Source organism: Lolium rigidum, chromosome 7, assembly GCF_022539505.1.
Source record: "Lolium rigidum isolate FL_2022 chromosome 7, APGP_CSIRO_Lrig_0.1, whole genome shotgun sequence".
Taxonomy (NCBI): domain Eukaryota; kingdom Viridiplantae; phylum Streptophyta; class Magnoliopsida; order Poales; family Poaceae; genus Lolium; species Lolium rigidum.
This window is the reverse complement of record NC_061514.1, coordinates 348,694,159-348,721,469: the sequence shown is the minus strand read 5'-3', so window position 1 is coordinate 348,721,469 and position 27,311 is coordinate 348,694,159.

Genomic DNA, 27,311 nt, shown 5'->3' with positions numbered 1-27,311 from the left:
AAGAATAGAATTTTAAAGGTAGCACTCAAGTAATTTACTTTGGAATGGCGGAGAAATACCATGTAGTAGGTAGGTATGGTGGACACAAATGGCATAGTTTTTTGCTCAAGGATTTGGATGCACGAGAAGTAATCCCTCTCAATACAAGGCTTAGGCTAGCAAGGTTGTTTGAAGCAAACTCAAGTATAAACCGATGCAACAAAAACTTACATAAGAATATATTGCAAGCATTATAAGACTCTACACTGTCTTCCTTGTTGTTCAAACACCTCACCAGAAAATATCTAGACTCTAGAGAGACCAATCATCCAAACCAAATTTTAACAAGCTCTATGTTGTTCTTCATTAATAGGTACAAAGTACATGATGCAAGAGCTTAAACATTATCTATATGAGCACAACAATTGCCAAGTATCAAATTATTCAAGACATTATACCAATTACCACATGAAGCATTTTCTGTTTCCAACCATATAACGATGAACGAAGCAGTTTCAACCTTCGCAATGAACATTAAAAATAAAGCTAAGAACACACGTGTTCATATGCAACAGCGGAGCGTGTCTCTCTCCCAAACAAAGAATGCTATGATCCGATTTTATTCAAACAAAAACATACAGACGCTCCAAGTAAAACACATAAGATGTGACGGAATAAAAATATAGTTTCACTAGAGGTGACCTGATAAGTTGTCGATGAAGAAGGGATGCATTGGGCATCCCCAAGCTTAGATGCTTGAGTCTTCTTAAAATATGCAGGGATGAACCACGGGGGCATCCCCAAGCTTAGACTTTTCACTCTTCTTGATCATATTGTATCATCCTCCTCTCTTGACCCTTGAAAACTTCCTCCACACCAAACTCAAAACAAACTCATTAGAGGGTTAGTGCATAATCGAAAATTCACATATTCAGTGGTGACATAATGATTCTTAACACTTATGGACATTGCACAAAGCTACTGAAAGTTAATGGAACAAAGAAATCCATCAAACATAGCAAAACAGGCAATGCGAAATAAAAGGCAGAATCTGTCAAAACAGAACAGTCCGTAAAGACAAAATTTTCAGGGGCACTTAACTTTCTCAGATGAAAATGCTCAAATTGAATGAAAGTTGCGTACATATCTGCGGATCACGCACGTAAATTGGCAGATTTTTATGGGTTACCTAGAGACGGGGCTGCTCAATTTCGTGACACGGGGCTGCTCAATTTCGTGACAGTAAGAAATCTGTTTCTGCGCAGTAATCCAAATCTAGTATCATCTTTACTATCAAAGACTTTACTTGGCACAACAATGCAATAAAATCAAGATAAGGAGAGGTTGCTACAGTAGTGACAACTTCCAAGACTCAAATATAAAACAAAAGTGCAGAAGTAAAATAATGGGTTGTCTCCCATAAGCGCTTTTCTTTAACGCCTTTCAGCTAGGCGCAGAAAGTGTGAATCAAGTATTATCAAGAGATGAAGCATCAACATCATAATTTTCACAATAGGTATCTTAGATGCTCCCTCATCCATAGTGGTACTAAGGGCTTTGTCAGTTTTAGGCCTATAATAGTTTTTTTGGCTTACCCACATAAGCTTTCTCCTTAAACTTAAGAGAAGAAAAAGTTGAACCCAAGGTTCCCATAGCTTCTTCAAGTTCACTAATCCTATGGGTTCGATTATGATGAGTAGCACAAGTTTCTAAAACGGCAATTCTCTTATTGATTCCACTTAGAGTTTTATCAAGTTTATCAGTGTTATTAAGTAATATTCCCAATTTAGTCTCAACACTTGGAAGATTTTTCTCTATGGCCTCCAACTTTTTCATGACATCTTCAAGAGAGATTTCAATTTTAGCTTCACTAACAGGTGGTATTCCAACTAAACTCTCAATAATGCAACTAGCTTCTAAAGCAGGAGTGCCTAGGAAATTACCTCCCGCAAGAGTATCAAGAACATACCTATTCCAGCTAGAGATTACAACATAAAAGTTCCTAAGTAGGATAATAGTGGAGTGTTTCTTAGTGCACCTATGATGAGCATCACTAATTCTATACCAAGCGTCTTTAAAACTTTCTCCCCCTTGTTGCTTAAACGAACGAACTTCAACTTCAGGATTACTCATTTTTAGCAGTAGTAAATAAACCAAACTAAATAAAGTAAATGCAAGTAACTAATTTTTTTGTGTTTTTAATATAGAGAGCAAGACAGTAAATAAAGTAAAACTAGTAACTAATTTTTTTGTATTTTTGATATAGAAAGCAAACAAAGCAGTAAATAAAGTAAAGTAAAGCAAGACAAAAACAAAGTAAAGAGATTGGATGTGGGAGACTCCCCTTGCAGCGTGTCTTGATCTCCCCGGCAACGGCGCCAGAAAATATGCTTGATAACGCGTGAAGCACACGTCCGTTGGGAACCACAAGAGGAAGGTGTGATGCGTACATCAGCAAGTTTTTCCTCAGTAAGAAACCAAGGTTATCGAACCAGTAGGAGTCAAGGAACACGTGAAGGTTGTTGGTGGCGGAGTGTAGTGCAGCGCAACACCAGGGATTCCGGCGCCAACGTGGAACCTGCACAACACAATCAAAGTACTTTGCCCCACCGTAACAGTGAGGTTGTCAATCTCACCGGCTTGCTGTAAACAAAGGATTAAATGTATAGTGTGGAAGATGATGCTTGTTTGCGAAGAACAGTGAGAGAACAGAGTTTGCAGTAGATTGTATTTCAGATGTAAAAGAATGGACCGGGGTCCACAGTTCACTAGTGGTGTCTCTCCGATAAGAAATAGCATGTTGGGTGAACAAATTACAGTTGGGAAATTGACAAATAGAGAGGGCATAACAATGCACATACATATTACGATGACTATTATGATATTTAATCAGGGCATTACGACAAAGTACATAGACCGCTATCCAAGCATGCATCTATGCCTAAAAAGTCCACCTTCGAGTTAGCATCCGCACCCCTTCCAAGTATTAAGTTGCAAACAACGAGACAATTGCATTAAGTATGGTGCGTAATGTAATCAACACAAATATCCTTAGACAAATCATTGATGTTTTATCCCTAGTGGCAACAACGACATCCACAACCTTAGAACTTTCGTCACTCGTCCCGCATTCAATGGAGGCATGAACCCACTATCGAGCATAAATACTCCCTCTTGGAGTCACAAGTATCAACTTGGCCGGAGCCTCTACTAGCAACGGAGAGCATGCAAGAACATAAACAACACATATATGATAGATTGATAATCAACTTGACATAGTATTACATATTCATCGGATCCCAACAAACACAACATGTAGCATTACAAATAGATGATCTTGATCATGATAGGCAGCTCACAAGATCTAACATAATAGCACAATCAGGAGAAGACAACCATCTAGCTACTGCTATGGATCCATAGTCCAGGGGTGAACTACTCACACATCAATCCGGAGGAGATCATGGTGATGAAGAGTCCTCTGGGAGATGATTCCCCTCTCCGGCAGGGTGCCGGAGGCGATCTCCTGAATCCCCCGAGATGGGATTGGCGGCTGCGGCGTCTCTGGAAGGTTTTCCGTATCGTGGCTCTCGGTACAGGGGTTTTCGCGACGAAGGCTATAAGTAGGCGGAAGGGCAGCGTCGGAGGGCTGACGAGGGACCCATACCATAGGGCGGCGCGGGCCCCCCATTGGCCACGCGGCCCTATGGTGGTGGCGCCTCGTCGCCCCACTTCGTATCCCCTTCGGTCTTCTGGAAGCTCCGTGGAAAAATAAGACCCTGGGCGTTGATTTCGTCCAATTCCGAGAATATTTCCTTTGTAGGATTTCTGAAACCAAAAACAGCGAGAAAACAAAGAATCGGCTCTTCGGCATCTCGTCAATAGGTTAGTGCCGGAAAATGCATAATAATGACATAAAGTGTGTATAAAACATGTGAGTATCATCATAAAAGTAGCATGGAACATAAGAAATTATATATACATTTGAGACGTATCAGGACCCCGGTTCTTTTTTTACACTAATTAAACAATCTACTGCAAGCATTGTTCTCTTTATTTCACTGCAAACAAACATCTCTTCCCACACTATATGTCTAATCCTTTGTTTTCAGCAAAACCAGTGAGATTGACAACCTCATTGTAAGTCGGGGCAAAGTATTTTGATTGTGTTGTGTGCAGGTTCCGCATTGTTGCTGACACCGGTAGTGCGCCTTGACAAAGTCATCCAGCAACACCTTCGGAAGTGATTTCTTTCTCCTACTGATCGATTAAATCTTGGTTTCGTTCTGAGAGAAAACTTGATGATGTGCTCATCATACGTTCCTCTGGGCCAACTGCGTGTTCTGCACAACATCAAGCTCTTTTCTAGCGTCGTTGCCTGGGAGAAAGAGGATTTCTGCAAGGGGAGTCTCTCATTCCAATCTCTTTACTGTGTTATTGTTTTGCTTAGTTTATTCCATGATCACCTCCCATGTTGATTTTTTTTGTTTTTCACTAGTTAGGCTTAATGGAAAACAACAACAAAATTAGAGAGCTTTATAGTATTTATCTTGGGCTAGGACATGAAGTGTTTGAAGATAAAATTAAAAAACATATGGAACTTTATTTGCATGCTAATAGCAATGTTAATAGTATGAATTCATTGAACACCATTATTGCTAATGCTATGAAAAAGTCTAAGCTTGGGGAAGCTAGTTTTTATGAAAATAATCTTTTTAGTTCCCCAGCTTTAGAGGAGAAAATTTTCTATGATGATTACAATGATGAATATGATATTTTTAGTCCACCTACTATTGAGGAGAAAATTAGTTATGATTACAATATGTCTCCTATATCTGATGATTATGAGATGATGAGAATAATAATGATAGCTATTTTGTTGAATTTTCTCCCACTACAATTAATAAGAATGACTATGCTTATGTGGAGAGTAATAATTATTTTATTCATGTGGCTCATGATAAGAATGTTTTATATGATATTTATATTGTTCAGTATGTTCACGGTGCTACTGAAAATTATTATGAGAGAGGAAAATATGGTTGTTGGAATTTTTATGTTACTAAAACACCTCTATTTATATTAAAATTTCCCAAGTTGCTCTTGTTTTACCTACCCATGCTTGTTACTATGTGATTCTTTGATTTATTTTCTTCCAATATTCCTTTGAATAGGAAGTGGGCTAGACTTAAATGTGCTTCACATTTGCTTCTTGATGCTCTCTTTTGCTTCTATTCCTATTTCTTATGTGAGCATCTTCTCAATTACTGAGCCTAGCTGCAAGACGTTAAAGAAAAGCACTCTTAGAAGATAACCCATGTTTTATTTCTGTAATTTTACTTTCGTTGATACTTGGAAGTTGTTACCTCTGTAATAATCTCTCATTATCCTTTTTGTTTTGTTTTTGTGCCAAGAATAGCCTCTAATAGGAAGAAGGTCAGATTTGGGGAAGTTGCTGTCTTGAAACAGCTGTGCTGCCACCAAAAAAATTGTATTCTCAGCCATAGCATCGTATTGACCTGATAATTTTTGATAACTTGCCCCGGCTTATTATCTAACTTTCGTTAGCTTTGCACTTTTCGATTTGAGCAACATAGGATTTAAAAAAAATCGATCTTCACTTGATGTTCTATTTTGATAGATTTCTGCCACTATTATCATTTGCCTCTTAATATTTTTCTTTTTGAGTTCTTTTGAGAGAAATATATTTTAAAAGAAGTTGCTAAAGTATCTAATGTTTTAATGGATGTTTTAATTATGTTAGAACTGAACCAAAGTGGATTTGTTATTTTGATTGCACTAATGCTGCTAATGAAAATTGTGTGAAGTTTCGTATGAAGGAAGTTTACAAGTATAGGGAGAGAAGAATGATGTGATGAGATGAAGGATGGAAAAAAGCTCAAGCTTGGGGATGCCCATTTCACCCTAAAAAATATCCAAGAGGTACAAGCGTCAAAGTTTGGGGATGCCTAAGGCATTCCCTTCTTCAACAACAAAAGTATTAGGTCATCTTTCAAGACACTATATTTTTATTACTTCATATGCTATGTGTTCTTCTTGGAGCGTCTTTATTTTTGTTTTTGTTTTTTTTTGTCTTGCTTGCTGTAGTATATGGTTGGATCCCAGCATACTTGTTTTGGAGAATGACACACTCCGTTTTTATTGTATAGAACACTCTAGTTTTCACTCTTATTGTTCTGCGAGTGTTCTCTTTTGCTAGTACTGCGTTTAGCTCTTGTTTTCCACTCTTATTTTGTTCAGAACTTGTTAGTTTCTTTAGTAAGGTATGATAGGCTCTCTGGTCCTTATTGATTATTATCTATGAGAGTTGTTTTAAATAAATTGATTGGTGTTTGAGACGAGTAAAATATTTCATACTTATAGTGGTGCAAAAGGAAGCTTGTTTAGACGGTGGCTTAGACTTTAGCATGTCATGTTAGATGTTATTTTAATTATATGCTTAGTATTGTAGCATGATTTGTCTCAAATAGCTTAGAGTGCTTAATGTGCCATTGAAAGGATCATGTGTTGTTTTCATCATAGAAAAGCATAATATTGTGGTATTCTCCTTTGATGCTTTAATTGGGTTGACTTGGCACATGCTTACACCCTGTTATGACTACAAACCAGTCACCTAAAGCCTCTATGATCATTTAGTTTTTGACTTGTAATATCACTTTAGTCTTCTATTAATAATGTTTTATCGCTATGCATGATTATGACCATTATTGCTCTCTTAGTTGGTCGCTTCCAGTCTTTTGGTAGCCTTCACCTCTTCTGAGTATAAGCTCTACTCGTGCATCCAACTCCCAAAAACCAAAATTTTCCAATTGTGTCCACCATACCTACCTATATATGGTATTTTACCTCCACTCCAAAGTAAATTGCTTGTGTGCTACCTTTAAACCATCAAAACGTATTACCCGTTTTGTGTTTATGTTTTAGCTCATGAGGAAGTGTTGGATGCTTTATTGTCTCTTTCATGTTTATTTTGGCTTCACACCCTGACTAGCATGCACAATGTGCTAGTCCCTAATATTGCAAAAAGAGTAGGCAAGCGGGTACCCATCCCACTAAAATATAAAATAAACAAATAATCAAAAATCTCCTAACACAATGGACTTAAGAAATCATGAACTTATCTTGTTCAAACAAAAGATAAGGGCAACTTTATTGTTCTCTCTATGGAAGATGCTCTTGAAGCCATTAAAAATGAAAGGATGATAGATCATTTGACACCAGTCGTTGACATAGACATACATACCTCTCAAAATATATTTTCAATACCTATGTTTTATTCAAAATAAAAAGCTCTAACACACGAGTAATCTTGCTTCCCTCTGCGCAGGGCCTTTGTTTTACTTTTATGTTGATCCTTCATCTTCTAACTTTATGCACCAATTAAGAGAGCATAGTTGTCATTATGAGTATAATGTGCATAGCCCCAAAATTTATTATTGGTTGATTCATGATTATGTTATTGCTTGTTTTCAAATTATTTGTATCTAGTCACCCTTAACTTTAAAGGTGTCCTATGCATTTACGTTCAGCTATTTCATAAAAGACAAGCTGAATACCACTTTTCTATGTTTTCTCTATGCCTTAAAAACAAATAGTTGCTTTCAGTACACTATTATTCATGATCTTGTGTTTGAGTTACTTCTCATGTTGTAACATAGTTGTTAAGTTCTATTGTTAGAATTATATCTATCATGCCTATGTTTAGAGTACTTAGATCCAAGCTCACAATGCTTTTACAATAACTTGATCAAGATTGTGTTGGTTGCATGTCACCTCAAAAAGTATTTTTGTTATCAATTACATACTCGAGGACGAGCATGAGTTAAGCTTGGGGATGTTGATATGTGATACGTCTCCAACGTACCTATAATTTTTGATGTTCCATGCTTGTTTTATGACAATACTTACATGTTTTGCTTGCACTTTGTGATGATTTTATGGGTTTTCCGGAACTAACCTATTAACAAGATGCCACGGTGCCGTTCTCGTTTTCTGCTGTTTTTGGTTCCGTAAAGGCTGTTCGGGCAATATTCTCGGAATTCGACGAAACGAAGACCAAACATCCTATTTTTCCCGGAAGCACCCGAACACCGAAGGGGAGTCGGAGGAGAGCCGGGGGCCACCACACAGGTGGGCCGCGCGGGCCACACCCCGGCCGCGCCGGCCCGGTGTGGGGCCACCCTGTCGCCCCTCCTGCGCCGCCTCTTCGCCTATTTAAGCCCTTTCGACCTAAAAACGCAGTACCAATTGACGAAACTCCGTGAAAGACTCCGTGGGCGCCGCCGCCATCGCGAAACTCCAATTCGGGGGACGAAGTCTCTGTTCCGGCACCCTGCCGGGACGGGGAAGTGCCCCCGGAAGCCATCTCCATCGACGCCATCGCCTCCATCATACTCCGTGAGTAGTTCCCCCATGGACTACGGGTTCTAGCTGTAGCTAGTTGGTATTCTCTCCCCCATGTACTTCAATACAATGATCTCATGAGCTGCCTTACATGATTGAGATTCATCTGATGTAATCGGTGTTGTGTTTGTCGGGATCCGATGGATTGTTACGTTATGATTGTCTATCTACAAAGTTTATGAAGTTATTGTTGCTGCAATCTTGTTATGCTTAATGCTTGTTGATGGCGTGTATTTCACACGTTCGTTGGGCAACCCCAAGAGGAAGGTATGATGCGCACAGCAGCAAGTTTTCCCTCAGAAAGAAATCAAGGTTTATCGAACCAGGAGGAGCCAAGAAGCACGTTGAAGGTTGATGGCGGCGGGATGTAGTGCGGCGCAACACCAGGGATTCCGGCGCCAACGTGGAACCTGCACAACACAATCCAAGTACTTTGCCCCAACGAAACAGTGAGGTTGTCAATCTCACCGGCTTGCTGTAACAAAGGATTAACCGTATTGTGTGGAAGATGATTGTTTGCGAGAAAACGAGTAAAAACAAGTATTGCAGCAGATTTGTATTTCAGTATTAAAAGAATGGACCGGGGTCCACAGTTCACTAGAGGTGTCTCTCCCATAAGATAAAAGCATGTTGGGTGAACAAATTACAGTCGGGCAATTGACAAATAGAGAGGGCATAACAATGCACATACATGTCATGGTAAGTACAGTGAGATTTAATTGGGCATTACGACAAAGTACATAGACCGCCATCCAACTGCATCTATGCCTAAAAAGTCCACCTTCAGGTTATCGTCCGAACCCCCTCCAGTATTAAGTTGCAAAGCAACAGTACAATTGCATTAAGTATGGTGCGTAACGTAATCAATAACTACATCCTCGGACATAGCATCAATGTTTTATCCCTAGTGGCAACAAGCACAACACAACCTTAGAACTTTCCGTCACTCGTCCCAGGTGTCAATGCAGGCATGAACCCACTATCGAGCATAAATACTCCCTCTTGGAGTTACTAGCATCAACTTGGCCAGAGCCTCTACTAATAACGGAGAGCATGCAAGATCATAAACAACACATATGTAATAACTTGATAATTAACATAACATGGTATTTTCTATCCATCGGATCCCGACAAACACAACATAGAGTATTACAGATAGATGATCTTGATCATGTTAGGCAGCTCACAAGATCCAACAATGAAGCACAATGAGGAGAAGACAACCATCTAGCTACTGCTATGGACCCATAGTCCAGGGGTGAACTACTCACTCATCACTCCGGAGGCGACCATGGCGGTGTAGAGTCCTCCGGGAGATGAATCCCCTCTCCGGCAGGGTGCCGGAGGAGATCTCCGTAATCCCCCGAGATGGGATTGGCGGCGGCGGCGTCTCGGCAAGGTTTTCCGTATCGTGGTTTTTTCGCATCGTGGGTTTCGCGACGGAGGCTTTAAGTAGGCGGAAGGGCAGAGTCGGAGGGCTGACGAGGGGCCCACACCATAGGGCGGCGCAGGCCCCTCCTTGGCCGCGCCGCCTTGTGGTGTCGCCACCTCGTGGCCCCACTTCGTATGCTCTTCGGTCTTCTGGAAGGTTCGTGGCAAAATAGGCCCCTGGTCTTGATTTCGTCCAATTCCGAGAATATTTCGTTACTAGGATTTCTGAAACCAAAAACAGCAGAAAACAACAGAATCGTCACTTCGGCATCTTGTTAATAGGTTAGTTCCGGAAAATGCACGAATATGACATAATGTGTGCATAAAACATGTAGGTATCATCAATAATATGGCATAGAAGATAAGAAATTATCGATACGTCGGAGACGTATCAAGCATCCCCAAGCTTAGTTCTCGCTCGTCCCGAGCAGTAAAACGATAACAAAGATAATTTCTGAAGTGACATGCCATCATAACCTTGATCATACTATTTGTAAACATATGTAATGAATGCAGCGATCAAAACAATGGTAATGACATGAGTAAACAAGTGAATCATAAAGCAAAGACTTTTCATGAATAGTACTTCAAGACAAGCATTAATAAGTCTTGCATAAGAGTTAACTCATAAAGCAATAAATCAAAGTAAAGGTATTGAAGCAACACAAAGAAAGATTAAGTTTCAGCGGTTGCTTTCAACTTGTAACATGTATATCTCATGGATAATTGTCAACATAGAGTAATATAACAAGTACAATATGCAAGTATGTAGGAATCAATGCACAGTTCACACAAGTGTTTGCTTCTTGAGGTGGAGAGAGATAGGTGAACTGACTCAACATAAAAGTAAAAGAATGGTCCTTCAAAGAGGAAAGCATCGATTGCTATATTTGTGCTAGAGCTTTTATTTTGAAAACATGAAACAATTTTGTCAACGGTAGTAATAAAGCATATGAGTTATGTAAATTATATCTTACAAGTTGCAAGTCTCATGCATAGTATACTAATAGTGCCCGCACCTTGTCCTAATTAGCTTGGACTACCGGATCTTTGCAATGCACATGTTTTAACCAAGTGTCACAATGGGGTACCTCCATGCCGCTCGTACAAAGGTCTAAGGAGAAAGCTCGCATTTTGGATTTCTCGCTTTTGATTATTCTCAACTTAGACATCCATACCGGGACAACATGGACAACAGATAATGGACTCCTCTTTAATGCATAAGCATGTGGCAACAATTATTATTCTCATATGAGATTGAGGATATATGTCCAAAACTGAAACTTCCACCATGAATCATGGCTTTAGTTAGCGGCCCAATGTTCTTCTCTAACAATATGCATGATCCAACCATGAAGGTGGTAGATCTCTCTTACTTCAGACAAGACGGACATGCATAGCAACTCACATGATATTCAACAAAGAATAGTTGATGGTGTCCCCAGAAGCATGGTTATCGCACAACAAGCAACTTAATAAGAGATAAAGTGCATAAGTACATATTCAATACCACAATAGTTTTTAAGCTATTTGTCCCATGAGCTATATATTGCAAAGGTGAATGATGGAATTTTAAAGGTAGCACTCAAGCAATTTACTTTGGAATGGCGGATAAATACCATGTAGTAGGTAGGTATGGTGGACACAAATGGCATAGTGGTTGGCTCAAGTATTTTGGATGCATGAGAAGTATTCCCTCTCGATACAAGGTTTAGGCTAGCAAGGTTATTTGAAACAAACACAAGGATGAATGGTACAGAAAAACTCACATAAAAGACATATTGTAAACATTATAAGACTCTACACCGTCTTCCTTGTTGTTCAAAACTCAATACTAGATATTATCTAGACTCTAGAGAAACCAAATATGCAAACCAAATTAGCAAGCTCTAAGTGTTTCTTCATTAATGGGTGCAAAGTATATGATGCAAGAGCTTAAACATGAGCACAACAATTGCCAAGTATCAAATTATCCAAGACATTTTAGAGTTACTACATGTAGCATTTTCCAATTCCAACCATATAACAATTTAACGAAGAAGAAACTTCGCCATGAATACTATGAGTAGAGCCTAAGGACATACTTGTCCATATGCTACAGCGGAGCGTGTCTCTCTCCCATAAAGTGAATGCTAGGATCCATTTTATTCAAACAAAACAAAAAACAAAAACAAACCGACGCTCCAAGCAAAGTGCATAAGATGTGACGGAATAAAAATATAGTTTCGTGGGAGGAACCCGATAATGTTGTCGATGAAGAAGGGGATGCCTTGGGCATCCCCAAGCTTAGACGCTTGAGTCTTCTTAGAATATGCAGGGGTGAACCACCGGGGCATCCCCAAGCTTAGAGCTTTCACTCTCCTTGATCATATTGCATCATACTCCTCTCTTGATCCTTGAAAACTTCCTCCACACCAAACTCGAAACAACTCATTAGAGGGTTAGTGCACAATAAAAATTAAAATGTTCAGAGGTGACACAATCATTCTTAACACTTCTGGACATTGCATAAAGCTACTGGACATTAATGGATCAAAGAAATTCATCCAACATAGCAAAAGAGGCAATGCGAAATAAAAAGGCAGAATCTGTCAAAACAGAACAGTCCGTAAAGATGGATTTTATTAGGCCACCAGACTTGCTCAAATGAAAATTCTCAAATTGAATGAAAGTTGCGTACATATCTGAGGATCATGCACGTAAATTGGCTTAATTTTCTGAGCTACCTACAGGGAGGTAGACCCAGATTCTTGACAGCAAAGAAATCTGGAACTGCGCAGTAATCCAAATCTAGTACTTACTTTACTATCAAAGACTTTACTTGGCACAACAAAACTCAAAACTGAGATAAGGAGAGGTTGCTACAGTAGTAAACAACTTCCAAGACTCAAATATAAAACAAAAATACTGTAGTAAAAACATGGGTTGTCTCCCATAAGCGCTTTTCTTAACGCCTTTCAGCTAGGCGCAGAAAGTGTGTATCAAGTGTTATCAAAGGGTGGTGCATCTACAGCGGGGTTTGGAGTTTTCTCAACCATGCATAGTATATTGGATACAAAAGTTTCAGCGTCTCCTTTCTCATTAGTCTTGGGCTTGCTACTCTTATCGAACAAATTTTCAGGAACAAGCCAAGCATAGTTATGTTCTAGTGCATCATTCATAGCTAGGAGTTTACATGGTATTGGTGCTTTGATCTCCCCACCATCATTAGAATTATTAGTGTATCTTATTCTATCCATGTCCATTTTTTCAAGGAGACCAACAAAATTAGTATGAGAACCAAGCATATTAAATTTAGCAAAGACCTTTCTAGCCTCTCTTGCTAGACCACCAAATTCTCTAAGAAGGGTTTCTAAAACAAAATCTTTCTTTTCCCCCTCTTCCATATCACCGAGTGTAAGAAACATGTGTTGGATTATAGGATTGAGATTAACAAATTTAGTTTCCAACATGCGAACTAAAGCAGCAGCAGCAATTTCATAAGTAGGAGCAAGTTCTACCAAGTGTCTATCTTCAAAATCTTCAACGGTACTAACATGACTGAAAAATTCTTCTATATTGTTTCTCCCAATTATAGACCCACGTCCTACCGGTATGTTTTTTGTGGTAAAATTAAAAGGAAACATGATGAATCAAGTAAAGTAAATGCAAGTAACTAATTTTTTTGTGTTTTCGATATAGCAAACAAGACAGTAAATAAAGTAAAGCTAGCAACTATTTTTTTTGTGTTTTGATATAATGCAGCAAACAAAGTAGTAAATAAAATAAAGCAAGACAAAAACAAAGTAAAGAGATTGAGAAGTGGAGACTCCCCTTGCAGCGTGTCTTGATCTCCCCGGCAACGGCGCCATAAAAATATGCTTGATGGCGTGTATTTCACACGTTCGTTGGGCAACCCCAAGAGGAAGGTATGATGCGCACAGCAGCAAGTTTTCCCTCATAAAGAAATCAAGGTTTATCGAACCAGGAGGAGCCAAGAAGCACGTTGAAGGTTGATGGCGGCGGGATGTAGTGCGGCGCAACACCAGGGATTCCGGCGCCAACGTGGAACCTGCACAACACAATCCAAGTACTTTGCCCCAACGAAACAATGGAGGTTGTCAATCTCACCGGCTTGCTATAACAAAGGATTAACCGTATTGTGTGGAAGATGATTGTTTGCAGAGAAAACAGTAAAAACAAGTATTGCGAGCAGATTTGTATTTCAAGTATTAAAAGAATGGACCGGGGTCCACAGTTCACTAGAGGTGTCTCTCCCATAAGATAAAAGCATGTTGGGTGAACAAATTACAGTCGGGCAATTGACAAATAGAGAGGGCATAACAATGCACATACATGTCATGGTAAGTACAGTGAGATTTAATTGGGCATTACGACAAAGTACATAGACCGCCATCCAACTGCATCTATGCCTAAAAAGTCCACCTTCGAGGTTATCGTCCGAACCCCTCCAAGTATTAAGTTGCAAAGCAACGGACAATTGCATTAAGTATGGTGCGTAATGTAATCAATAACTACATCCTCGGACATAGCATCAATGTTTTATCCCTAGTGGCAACAAGACAACACAACCTTAGAACTTTACGTCACTCGTCCCATGTGTCAATGCAGCATGAACCCACTATCGAGCATAAATACTCCCTCTTGGAGTTACTAGCATCAACTTGGCCGAGCCTCTACTAATAACGGAGAGCATGCAAGATCATAAACAACACATATGTAATAACTTGATAATTAACATAACATGGTATTCTCTATCCATCGGATCCCGACAAACACAACATAGAGTATTACGGATAGATGATCTTGATCATGTTAGGCAGCTCACAAGATCCAACAATGAAGCACAATGAGGAGAAGACAACCATCTAGCTACTGCTATGGACCCATAGTCCAGGGGTGAACTACTCACTCATCACTCCGGAGGCGACCATGGCGGTGTAGAGTCCTCCGGGAGATGAATCCCCTCTCCGGCGGGGTGTCGGAGGAGATCTCCGTAATCCCCCGAGATGGGATTGGCGGCGGCGGCGTCTCGGTAAGGTTTTCCGTATCGTGGTTTTTTCGCATCGGGGTTTCGCGACGGAGGCTTTAAGTAGGCGGAAGGGCAGAGTCGGAGGGCTGACGAGGGGCCCACACCATAGGGCGGCGCGGGCCCCTCCTTGGCCGCGCCGCCTTGTGGTGTCGCCACCTCGTGGCCCCACTTCGTATGCTCTTCGGTCTTCTGGAAGGTTCGTGGCAAAATAGGCCCCTGGGTCTTGATTTCGTCCAATTCCGAGAATATTTCGTTACTAGGATTTCTGAAACCAAAAACAGCATAAAACAGCGAATCGGCACTTCGGCATCTTGTTAATAGGTTAGTTCCGTGAAAATGCACGAATATGACATAAAGTGTGCATAAAACATGTAGGTATCATCAATAATATGGCATAGAACATAAGAAATTATCGATACGTCGGAGACGTATCGATCACTAGGGCCCGAGTGGCATGATCTTAGATTTGAGCTCTATAATTATTGCTTAGATTGTATCTACAAGTTGTATGCACATGTCTATGTCCGGAACCAAAGGCCTCAAAGTGACAGCAATTGGGACAACTGGAGGGAAAGGCTTAGATATGAGGATCACATGTTTTCACGAAGTGTTAATGCTTTGCTCCGGTGCTCTATTAAAAGGAGTACCTTAATTTCCAGTAGATTCCCTAGAGGCCCGGCTGCCACCGGCTGGTAGGACAAAAGATGTTGTACAAGTTTCTCATTGCGAGCACGTATGACTATATATGAAAAACATGCCTACATGATTAATGATCTTGATATTCTGTCTTAATGCTATTTCAATCCTATCAATTGCCCGACTGTAATTTGTTCACCCAACACTTGTTATTGGAGAGTTACCACTAGTGTAGATAGCTGGGAACCCCGGTCCATCTTTCATCATCATATACTTGTTCTACATGTCATTGGAAGTAGTATCAACTATTTTCCGGTGCCATTGCTCTCATATTACTATTACTGCCTGCCGTGTTATCATGTTACTACTGCTCTCATATCATCGCTACTTTCACATCACCCCTGTTGCTAGTGCTTTTCCAGGTGCGACTGAATTGACAACTCGGTTGTTAAGGCTTATAAGTATTCTTTACCTCCCCTTGTGTCGAATCAATGAATTTGGGTTTTACTTCCCGCGAAGACTGTTGCGATCCCCTATACTTGTGGGTCATCAAGACTATTTTCTGGCGCCGTTGCCGGGGAGGCATAGCTCTACTCATAAGTTCACCTGGGGAGTACACTCTACCTCTCTCTCTATTTTATTTTGTTTTGCTTAGCTTACTTCTATCTAGTATTATTTTGCTTAGTTTACTTTTGCCTAGTTACTTTTTTTCTTGTTTTATTTTCCTCATATACCCGAAAATCCATAAAAATTTGAAAAACCGAAAAATTAAAAACTGCTGTTATGGGAGAACCCATAACCTACTTGGAGCTTATAGAATATTATAATAATTATAGAGGATCAAGAGCGGGAAAAGTTATGAGTGATGTGATAGAAAAATTGAATACAATTGCTAAAATCTTGCTTAAACGCCATGATATAAACAGTTGCTCTCAACAGGACACTAAACATCTTAAATTTCAATGTGGCTTTAGTGAGGAATTTTAATTAAGAACTATAATCGGAATAGCTATATTCATTTTGGGTTTGAAGAGGTAGAACAATTTGTCATATTTATGGGAGCCTCTGAGATAGAATCCTTCATGGTTAAAAATTATGAAACTTGTGTTGTTTGTAAGGACCTTAAAGATTATGTCTCTTCTATCCTTAATTTTTGCAATGAAAGTTACACTGATAATCCTTATATCATTGATTATAAAGAGAGACTCATTAATGCACAAGAATGCACTCACAATTTGCAGGAACCAGTGGAAGAAGAAATTGATGAACCTGAAAGCTCATTGGATGAAAAAGAGGAGGAAATTGATGAACCTGAAAGCTCATTGGATGAAAAAGAAGAGGAGAGTGATGAACAAAAGGAGGAAGAATGGATTAGCTACCCATGCCAACCTTCTAATGAGAGTAAATCTTTATCTCTTACACTATTTGATTGTCCTCCATGCTTACCGAAAGAGGTTGAATGTTATGTTCCTCGTGGATTCTCTTGAAATATTCCCTATGAGTAAAACTTGTGAGAATAATTATGCTACTGTTATTTATGATAATCCATGCTACTTTGATAAATCTTATGATAATGCTTTGTTTGTGCTCGATGTCGAAATGCATGGTACTAAAGAATTTTGCGTAGCAAATGTTTATGATAAAGCTCTTGATGATGGTCCTATGTTACTTGATAATATTAATTGTACTACTAATGAAAATGGGATTGGAGAGATCTTGACATTATCTATGAGTCCCATATCTCTTGAGATTGATCAACCATCTTGTTATATTATTGATAAAAGTGTGTTTGAAAGTTTTAATCGCACTATTTTTGAGCTTGATAAAAATTATGTGTTTATGGATCATGAAAAGCATGCTGTATGTGATAGTTATGTTGTTGAGTTTGTTCATGAAGCTACTGAAAATTATTATGAGAGAGGAAAATATAGTTGTAGAAATTTGCATGGTACTAAAACACCTCTCTATATGCTTAAAATTTTGAAGTTACTCTTGTTTTATCTTCTTATGCTTGTCACTTTGTTCTTCATGAATTTATTTGTGTACAAGATTCCTATGCATAGGAAGTGGGTTAGACTTAAATGTGTTTTGAATTTTCCTTTTGATACTCTCTTTTGCTTCAACTCTTATTTCTTGCGAGTGCATCATTAAAACTGCTGAGCCCATCTTAATGGCTATAAAGAAAGAACTTCTTGGGAGATAACCCATGTGTTTATTTTGCTACAGTACCTCTATTTTATATTTGTGTCTTGGAAGTTGTTACTACTGTAGCAACCTCTCCTTATCTTTATTTTATTGCAATGTTGTGCCAAGTGAAGCCTCTAATCGAAGGTTGATACTAGATTTGGATTTCTGCGCAGAAACAGATTTCTATCTGTCACGAATCTGGGCTGTTTTCTCTGTAGGTAACTCAGAAAATTATGCCAATTTGCGTGCGTGTTCCTCAGATATGTACGCAACTTTCGTTAGTTTTGAGTTTTCTGATTTGAGCAACGGAAGTACCTATTTTAAATTCGTCTTTACTGGCTGTTCTGTTTTGGCAGATTCTGTCTCTGTTTTTTTTGCATTGTCTCTCGCGGACTTTAAGCAAGGCTTTCTACACGTGGAGAGCTGTAGCTAATGTTTTATTGAGTTCTTGCAATGTGTCACTACAGGACCAAGGTGGATTCAAGTTTTTTGAGTACTAACCCCTCTAATGAAGTTTATGAGAAGTTTGGTGTGAAGGAAGTTTTCAAGGGTCAAGAGAGGAGGATGATATATGATCAAGAAGAGTGAAAAGTCTAAGGTTGGGGATGCCCCGTGGTTCATCCCTGCATATTTCAAGAAGACTCAAGCGTCTAAGCTTGGGGATGCCCAAGGCATCCCCTTCTTCATCAACTTATCAGGTTTCTTCTATTGAAACTATATTTTTATTCGGTCACATCATATGTGCTTTACTTGGAGCGTCTGTGTGCTTTTATTTTTGTTTATGTTTGAATAAATTCGGATCCTAGCAATCCTTGTGTGGGAGAGAGACACGCTCCGCTTTTTTCATATGAACACTTGTGTTGTTCGTTTTACTTTTAATGTTCAATGATAAAAGTTGGAAGCTACTTCACTTATGGTTATTTGGTTGGAAACAGAAAATGCCTCATATTGTCTTGAATAATGTGACACTTGGCAATTGTTTTGAGCTCTCAAGTAGATCATGATTAAGTTTTTTCATGTAGTTTGAACCTATTAGTGGAGAACTACTGTAGAGCTTGTTGAAATTGGTTTGCATGATTGGTCTCTCTTAAGGTCTAGATATTTTCTCGGTAAAAGTGTTTGAGCAACAAGGAAGACAATGTAGAGTATTATAATGCTTGCAATATGTTCTTATGTAAGTTTTGCTGTACCGGTTCATACTTGTGTTTGCTTCAAATAACCTTGCTAGCCCAAAGCCTTGTACTAAGAGGGAATGCTTCTCGTGCATCCAAAACCTTGAGCCAACCACTATGCCATTTGTGTCCACCATACCTACCTACTATGTGGTATTTCCTGCAATTCCAAGTAAATACTTCATGTGCTACCTTTAAACATTCAAAATGCTTCTTAATTTGTGTTAATGTTTTATAGCTCATGAGGAAGTATGTGGTGTTTTATATTTCAACCTTGTCATTTACTCTTGACAGACTCTCACCAAAGGACTAGTGGCTTCATCCTCTTATCCAATAATTTTGCAAAAAGAGCTGGCAATTGGGTTCCCAGCCCCAATTAATTAACTTGCATTAATAATTCTCTTCACGTGTTTTGCCCTGATCTATCAGTAAGCAACTTAATTTTGCAAATAGACACTCCTTCATGGTATGTGAATGTTGGAAGGCACCCGAGGATTCGGTTAGCCATGGCTTGTGAAAGCAAAAGGTTGGGAGGAGTGTCATCCATAAATAATGAAACTAAAATACATGTGTAAACAAAAGAGAAGAGGGACGATCTACCTTGCTGGTAGAGATAACGTCCTTCATGGGAGCCGCTCTTGAAAGTATGGTTGATGAGGTAGTTAGAGTGCCCACTATCATTCGTTGACAACAACAAACACCTCTCAAAACTTTACTTTTATGCTCTCTATATGATTTCAAAACTTAAAAAGCTCTAGCACATGATTTAATCCTCGCTTCCCTCTGCGAAGGGCCATTCTTTTACTTTATGTTGAGTCAGTTTACCTACTTCCTTCCATCTTAGAAGCAAATACTTGTGTCAACTGTGCATTGATTCTTACATACTTGCTTATTTGCATTCATCATATTACTTTATGTTGACAATTATCCATGAGATATGCATGTTGAAAGTTGAAAGCAACTGCTGAAACTTAAATCTTCCTTTGTGTTGCTTCGATGCCTTTACTTTGAATCTATTGCTTTATGAGTTAACTCTTGTGCAAGACTTTTGATGCTTGTCTTGAAAGTACTCTTCATGAAAAGTTTTGCTATATGTTATCTATTTGTTAGCAACTATAGATTATTGCCTTGAGTCACTTCATTCATCTCATGTGCTTTGTAATAGTATGATCAAGATTAGGTAAGTAGCATGTCACTACAGAAATACTCTTTTTATCGTTTACCTACTCGAGGACGAGCACGAACTAAGCTTGGGGATGCTGATACGTCTCCAACGTACCTATAATTTCTGATGTTCCATGCTTGTTTTATGACAATACTTACATGTTTTGCTTGCACTTTGTGATGATTTTATGCGTTTTCCGGAACTAACCTATTAACAAGATGCCACAGTGCCGCTTCCGTTTTCTGCTCGTTTTTGGTTCCGGAAAGGCTGTTCGGGCAATATTCTCGGAATTCGACGAAACGAAGACCAAACATCCTATTTTTCCCGAAGCACCCGGAACACCGAAGGGGAGTCGGAGGAGAGCCGTGGGGCCACCACACAGGTGGGCCGCGCGGGCCACACCCGGCCGCGCCGGCCCGGTGTGGGGCCACCCCGTCGCCCTCTCCGCGCCGCCTCTTCGCCTATTTAAGCCCTTTCGACCTAAAAACGCAGTACCAATTGACGAAACTCCGGAAAGACTCCGTGGGCGCCGCCGCCATCGTGAAACTCCAATTCGGGGGACAGAAGTCTCGTTCCGGCACCCGCCGGGACGGGGAAGTGCCCCCGAAGCCATCTCCATCGACGCCATCGCCTCCATCATGCTCCGTGAGTAGTTCCCCCATGGACTACGGGTTCTAGCTGTAGCTAGTTGGTATTCTCTCCCCCATGTACTTCAATACAATGATCTCATTAGCTGCCTTACATGATTGCGATTCATCTGATGTAATCGGTGTTGTGTTTGTCGGGATCCGATGGATTGTTACGTTATGATTGTCTATCTACAAAGTTTATGAAGTTATTGTTGCTGCAATCTTGTTATGCTTAATGCTTGTCACTAGGGCCCGAGTGGCATGATCTTAGATTTGAGCTCTATAATTATTGCTTAGATTGTATCTACAAGTTGTATGCACATGTCTATGTCCGGAACCAAAGGCCCCAAAGTGACAAAGAATTGGGACAACTGGAGGGAAAGGCTTAGATATGAGGATCACATGTTTTCACGGAGTGTTAATGCTTTGCTCCGGTGCTCTATTAAAAGGAGTACCTTAATTTCTAGTAGATTCCCTAGAGGCCCGGCTGCCACCGGCTGGTAGGACAAAAGATGTTGTACAAGTTTCTCATTGCGAGCACGTATGACTATATATGGAAAACATGCCTACATGATTAATGATCTTGATATTCTGTCTTAATGCTATTTCAATCCTATCAATTGCCCGACTGTAATTTGTTCACCCAACACTTGTTATTGGAGAGTTACCACTAGTGTAGATAGCCGGGAACCCCGGTCCATCTTTAATCATCATATACTTGTTCTACATGTCATTGGAAGTAGTATCAACTATTTTCTCGGTGCCATTGCTCTCATATTACTATTACCGCTGCTGTGTTACTCGTTACTACTGCTCTCATATCATCTGCTACTTTCACATCACCCCCGTTGCTAGTGCTTTTCCAGTGCAGCTGAATTGACAACTCAGTTGTTAAGGCTTATAAGTATTCTTTACCTCCCCTTGTGTCGAATCAATAAATTTGGGTTTTACTTCCCGCGAAGACTGTTGCGATCCCCTATACTTGTGGGTCATCAATATGTTGCAAATGTATCTATAGTTTTTGATGCTTCGTGCTTGTTTTACAACAATTTGTATATGTTTTGTTTACACTTCGTGGCATTTTTATGCATTTTATGGAACTAACCTATTGACAAGATGTCATAGTGCCAGTTCTCGTTTTCTGCTGTTTTTGTATTTCAGAAAATTTTTACAGAAATATTCTCGAAATTGGACGAAACAAAAGCCAAAGTTCCTATTTTACTGTCACGGAGGCGGAGTCCAGAGGGGAGACGGAGAAGAGCCAGGAGGTGGCCACACCACCCCTAGGTGCGGCGCACCCCCTGGCCGCGCCTAGGTATGGTGTGGGCCCCTCAGGCGTCCACCGACCTCGCCCTTCCGCCTGTATATTCATCCATTCGGGAAAAACCTAAACATCTGAGCCTTCATCCACTAAAAGTTCCGTAGCCACCGCCATTATCGACCCTAGCTCGGGAGGGTTCTGAAGCTCTTCCCGGCACCCTGCCGGAGAGGGAGATCATCACCGGAGGCCTCTTCATCACCATGCCCACCTCCGAAGTGATCCGTGATTAGTTCATCTCTGGACTACGGGTCCATAGAAGTAGCTAGATGGTTGTCTTCTCTTCATTATGCTTCATGTTTAGATCTTGTGAGCTGCCTATCATGATCAATATCATCTTTATGTAATGCTACATGTTGTGTTTGCTGGAATCCGATGAATATTGAATACTATGGTTGAGTTGATTATATACTTTTTTATATGTTAATTGTGATCTTGAATGCTCTCCGTTGCTAGTAGATGCTCTGGCCAAGTATGTGCGTGTGACTCCAAGAGGGAGTATTTATGCTCGATAGTGGGTTCATGCCTCTAGTAATTTGGGAGAGTGACAATAACTTCTAAGGTTGTAGATGTGATGTTGCTACTAGGGAGAAAACAATAATGCTTTATCAAAAGATAATTCTATTCTTTACTTTACACACTTTACTTAATGCAATAATATGTTGCTTACAACTTAATACTGAAAGGGGTGCGGATGCTAACCTGAAGGTGGATTATTAGTCGTAGATGCAGTTGGATTACGGTCTATGAATATTGTTGTAATGCCCACTGAATGTCATAGTAATCATCTTGTTATGTATGGTCTTTATTCCGTCAATTGCCGAGTCGTAATTTGTTTACCCAGCATGTTATTTATCTTTATGGAGAGACACCTTTAGTGAACTGTGGACCCCGGTCCTTTCTTTTACACTGATAAAACAATCTACTGCAAGCACTATTCTCTTTATTTTACTGCAAACAAATATCTCTTTCCACACCATATGTCTAATCCTTTGTTTTCAGCAAAACCAGTGAGATTGACAACCTCACTATAAGTTGGGGCAAAGTATTTTAGTTGTGTTGTGTGTAGGTTCCACGTTGTTGCTGATACTGGTAGTGTGCCCTGCCAAAGTCAGCCAGCAACACCTTCAGAAGTGATTTCTTCCTCCTACTGGTCGATTAAACCTTGGTTTCTTACTGAGGAAAAACTTGCTGATGTGCTCATCATACATTCCTCTTGGCGTTTCCCAACTGCGTGCTCTGCACAACATCAATGGGCTACCAAATGGTGAGCACTTTTGAGTTACCTTAATGCCCTCTCTCACTACTAGGGAAACAACTATAGGCCCAATCTCACCGCTGACGCGCCAAAAAAGGTGCACGCCGGTGCTATTTACTATCGGTGTACGACTTTTTTGGGGCGCCGGTGGTGCCCAAATACCTCCGGCACAACGCAAAATTGATGTGCTGGGGATAAGGTTCGACCAGGTCGGGGGCAGGCCCAAAATCCTGAGGCTCCTTAGCGCCAGCGCACGACTATAGTTCGACACCGGTGGTAAATTTATTACCACCGGAGCACCACCATAGTAGTACGCCGGTGGTAAAGGGCCTCAGGGTATTTCTCCACACTCCCCCCACCCCACACACACACCCCGGGAGTCGCCTTTTTCAGTTTTGAATAAAAAAATGTTAGAAAATGGAAAAATTGAAATCCTTTGAGATGGCCATGTGATATGTGTTATAGTTTATAGAAAATTAACAAATATGACCTTCTACATATTATGCAAAATAGCGTTAGTTTTCGGTAAAACGGCTTTTTTGGATGCATACCACCTCCAATGAAAAAGTTTTTTATATGAAAATATATCTACGGAAAATTTTACATCTAATTTCTATGGCCTACGACCATTTAGCGATTTTTTAGTTCCTACAAAATCAAAAACTAAAACATAGTTTTTGGAGGTTGAAGATTTTGATGAAAAATTAAAAAATACCCCCGGCGCAACACCATATTTAGTGTGCCTCCTGTTTAAACCCTCATCCTCACCTTCTCCTCATTCTCCTCCTCCTCACCTTCTCCCTCCTTCTCCTCCTCTTTCTCTCCTCCTCCTTCTTTTCCCCTTCTCCCACCTCCTCCTCCTCCTCCTCTTCCCCTACCTCCAGCGGCCCACTGGCGACCTCCCTCCGGCGAGTATCTCCTCAAGCCCGGCAACCTCCCTCAAGGAGATCACCTCCTTATCTCACCAGCGACCTCCCTCCGATGGCCCTTCGGCGACCACCTCCTCCATGCTCCGGCGGCCCTGCGGCACCACCTCTAGACCTTCAATATGGGCACCATCTTCGTGCTTAGGCATTTAGCTTTTTTAAAATATATTTGCATGGTTATGAGATAATTTCTAATATATTGTATGTTTACGGAGCATTGTACATTACTCAAAAAGGAGGAAATGAATACTTTTAACCAACATGGATGGCTGACATACTCTACAAAAGTTGGGCCTTCACCACCCTAGACATACAACGAGTCTTTCAAGTATTAATTTATACATTAGTAGGAAATCCTTTATAGGCAACATTATGTTAGTGGCGCTTTTATAAAGAGACACGTCACTTATATTTTCCTAGACTACGGTGTGGTGAAACACTGGTGCGCCACCAATAATGCGCAACCAGTGGCGTGCCAATATAACGAAGCACCTCCACTAGGTGGGTTCCACAGGACCCAGCCTGCCCCAACCCACCGGTGGCTCACCTGTGATAGTAGCCCGCGACCAATCGAGATCCCGCGTCACGCCGTTGTTCCCATCTCGATCAATCCACGCGGCACCGTCTCCGTCGATCTGTCCCGCTAGCTATCTCTGTCGCTCCACCCTGCGCCTCCTCGAGGAGTGCAACACAAGTGCCACTTGTACAAAGCCACATACTAGCTCACCGCAACATCATAAATGGCTATCTGGGGCATCGGCCCATGTTTTCGAGTGCCGCGCCAACCTGCAACCCGACAAGAACCTTCCATGACTCGTCTGACGAATACGATGAAGAGATCGTGACATCCGCCAGTCGTCGAATATGGACAGTCAGGCTCGGCAAAGCGCAGGCCCCATGCCTAGATTCCCCATCCTAGCGGCGAGGACCTATGAAAGCTTTTAAGATTTTTCAAGAATCTGGTCGAGGAAATGAAGGTCACACTTGATACTACACTTGATAGTAAATATGAAGACCTAAGCGGAGGTTAATGACCAGCTACATCAGCAAAGGGAAATTGATTTGGGGCCTAGCTAAAGTGATCCTCTAGGATGACTAGAGGAAAAAACATCAAGTCATCAGCCGACCAACCTGAAAGTTCAGAGATGGTAAACCTAGAGGGGGGTGAATAGGTTTCTACAGATTTTAATTCTTTCTTTGCAATATTAGGCTTTGCGGAATATAAAATGAGTCTAATGCAATCTAGGTGAAACAACCTATATGAGAATACAAGTAACTCAAGCACGAAGGCTCTCACAGGCAGTTATATCACAAGTAAGGAGTTCGGTTAGAGATAACTGATAGCACGCGGAGACGAGGGTTTATTCTCGTGTTCCCTTCCTTTGCAAGAAGGTACGTCGCGTTTGGAGGGGTGGAGGTCCCACGAAGGATTCCCCACGCCACGAAGGCTCACCCTGTTCTCCGGAGCCTATCCCACGAAGGAATAGCTCACTCACTTGTGGTAGACTTTGAGGTAGCCTCCAAACCTTCACAATCTTGTCAGGAGCAAATCCACAGCCCGGATGCTTCCGGACCTCTCTTGCCCACCTAGGGTTTCCAAGGAACCCTAGAGAGCAAGTTTCTTGATGATTACAAGGGGGAACAAAATTTGGCTTGGTAGAACAATAGATCAGATCCTCCTCTATCGTTTCCCTGGAGGGATCTGAGTTTGGGTGGAGGAGGAGGGAGATCTGAGGCTTTTGGTGTTTATAACAATGGAGTATGAGAGAGAGAGAGAGAGCTCAAGAACAGCTTCCCCGATTCCCGGTCAACCGGACCAGAGACCGGGCAGTCGGGCGCAGGGCCCGGTCCGACCGGACCAGAGACCGGACCAGTCAGTCCAAACCGGGAGGCAGACCGGACCGAGACCGGAAGAGGGAAGTGTCGTGTAGAAGTCCTCCCGGATGGCATCAGCGCAGGAGTCGGTTGGCGTCGGGGCGCCCGGCCCTGCACCCGGTCCGACCGGGCGGCTGACCGGAAGTGCCCGGTCCAAACCGGGCGGCAGACCGGGCCATGACCGGGGCCGATCGGTGTCTTGCAGTAGCCCTCCCGGCTGGCATCAGCGCAGGGGCCGGTTGGCGCCGGAGCGCCCGGCCCTGTGCTCGGTCAACCGGGCGGCAGACCGAAACTGGCCGGCGCACGGGCCGGTCCGACCGGGTCCCTGACCGGCAGGATGCAGTAGACCCCCTTTTGATTGTTGTCGAAGTGGGGGGTCTCCTTTAGCCTTCTTGTTCCATTGATACACCATTTATGCCTCTTTGACTAATACCTGAGATTAACCTTACACACATGTATTAGGCCAAACACTATAGCACGGTGTCATTGTTACCAAAATAATGGATAAGGGTAAAATACCCTTACACAACCTATTCTCATGGTTTAAACAACATCAACATGTTTCCTTGGATTGTTAATTCACACAAGAATATATATGATGTGAAATAAAAGTATAGGTAGTAACTCATACGACAAGGACAAGCCCTAGAACTTGACAGAACAACGAACCCAAAGAATTGGTGCTCCTTCCACGACAATGCCTCACATGGCTCTAACAAGTTACTTGAAGGAAGTTTCCACCTTATATTTATAAAAACCAGGATATGCCTTAAGCTCTTGTAGTAACACTAAACATCCTTCAATAGTTTTTGCCCAGCGGGTTGACATTTCATGATTACTAGCAAAGTAGGATCATATAGATATGTGACCCGGTAGATTCCATATCGGTACATAAGTTCTCCCTCGTAGTTGGCAAGCAATATGAACGGTGGGTAATGCAACAATATGGGAACATATGCATTAACCATTCCGCCATGCATTGTACATGATGTTTAAATTGGGTTCCACACTAGAGAATGGTCAAGAACACCGCACTAACTGGCTTCACATGTCTACTCAATTGTTGTGTCTCACCATAGGTGATCCGTTTCCCTTGTGATTATTCATACACCTCCCACCATAACTCACACGACCGTACTAACTACTCACTCTCTGCACCGACCATGACCTTGCACACTAGAAGATTGAATCTTTGGCAAAAAACATTGGTGGTAGGATGATAACGTAGGTCGATAATGAAAGTGAGCACTGTGGCGGCATAATACATTATTTCTCATGT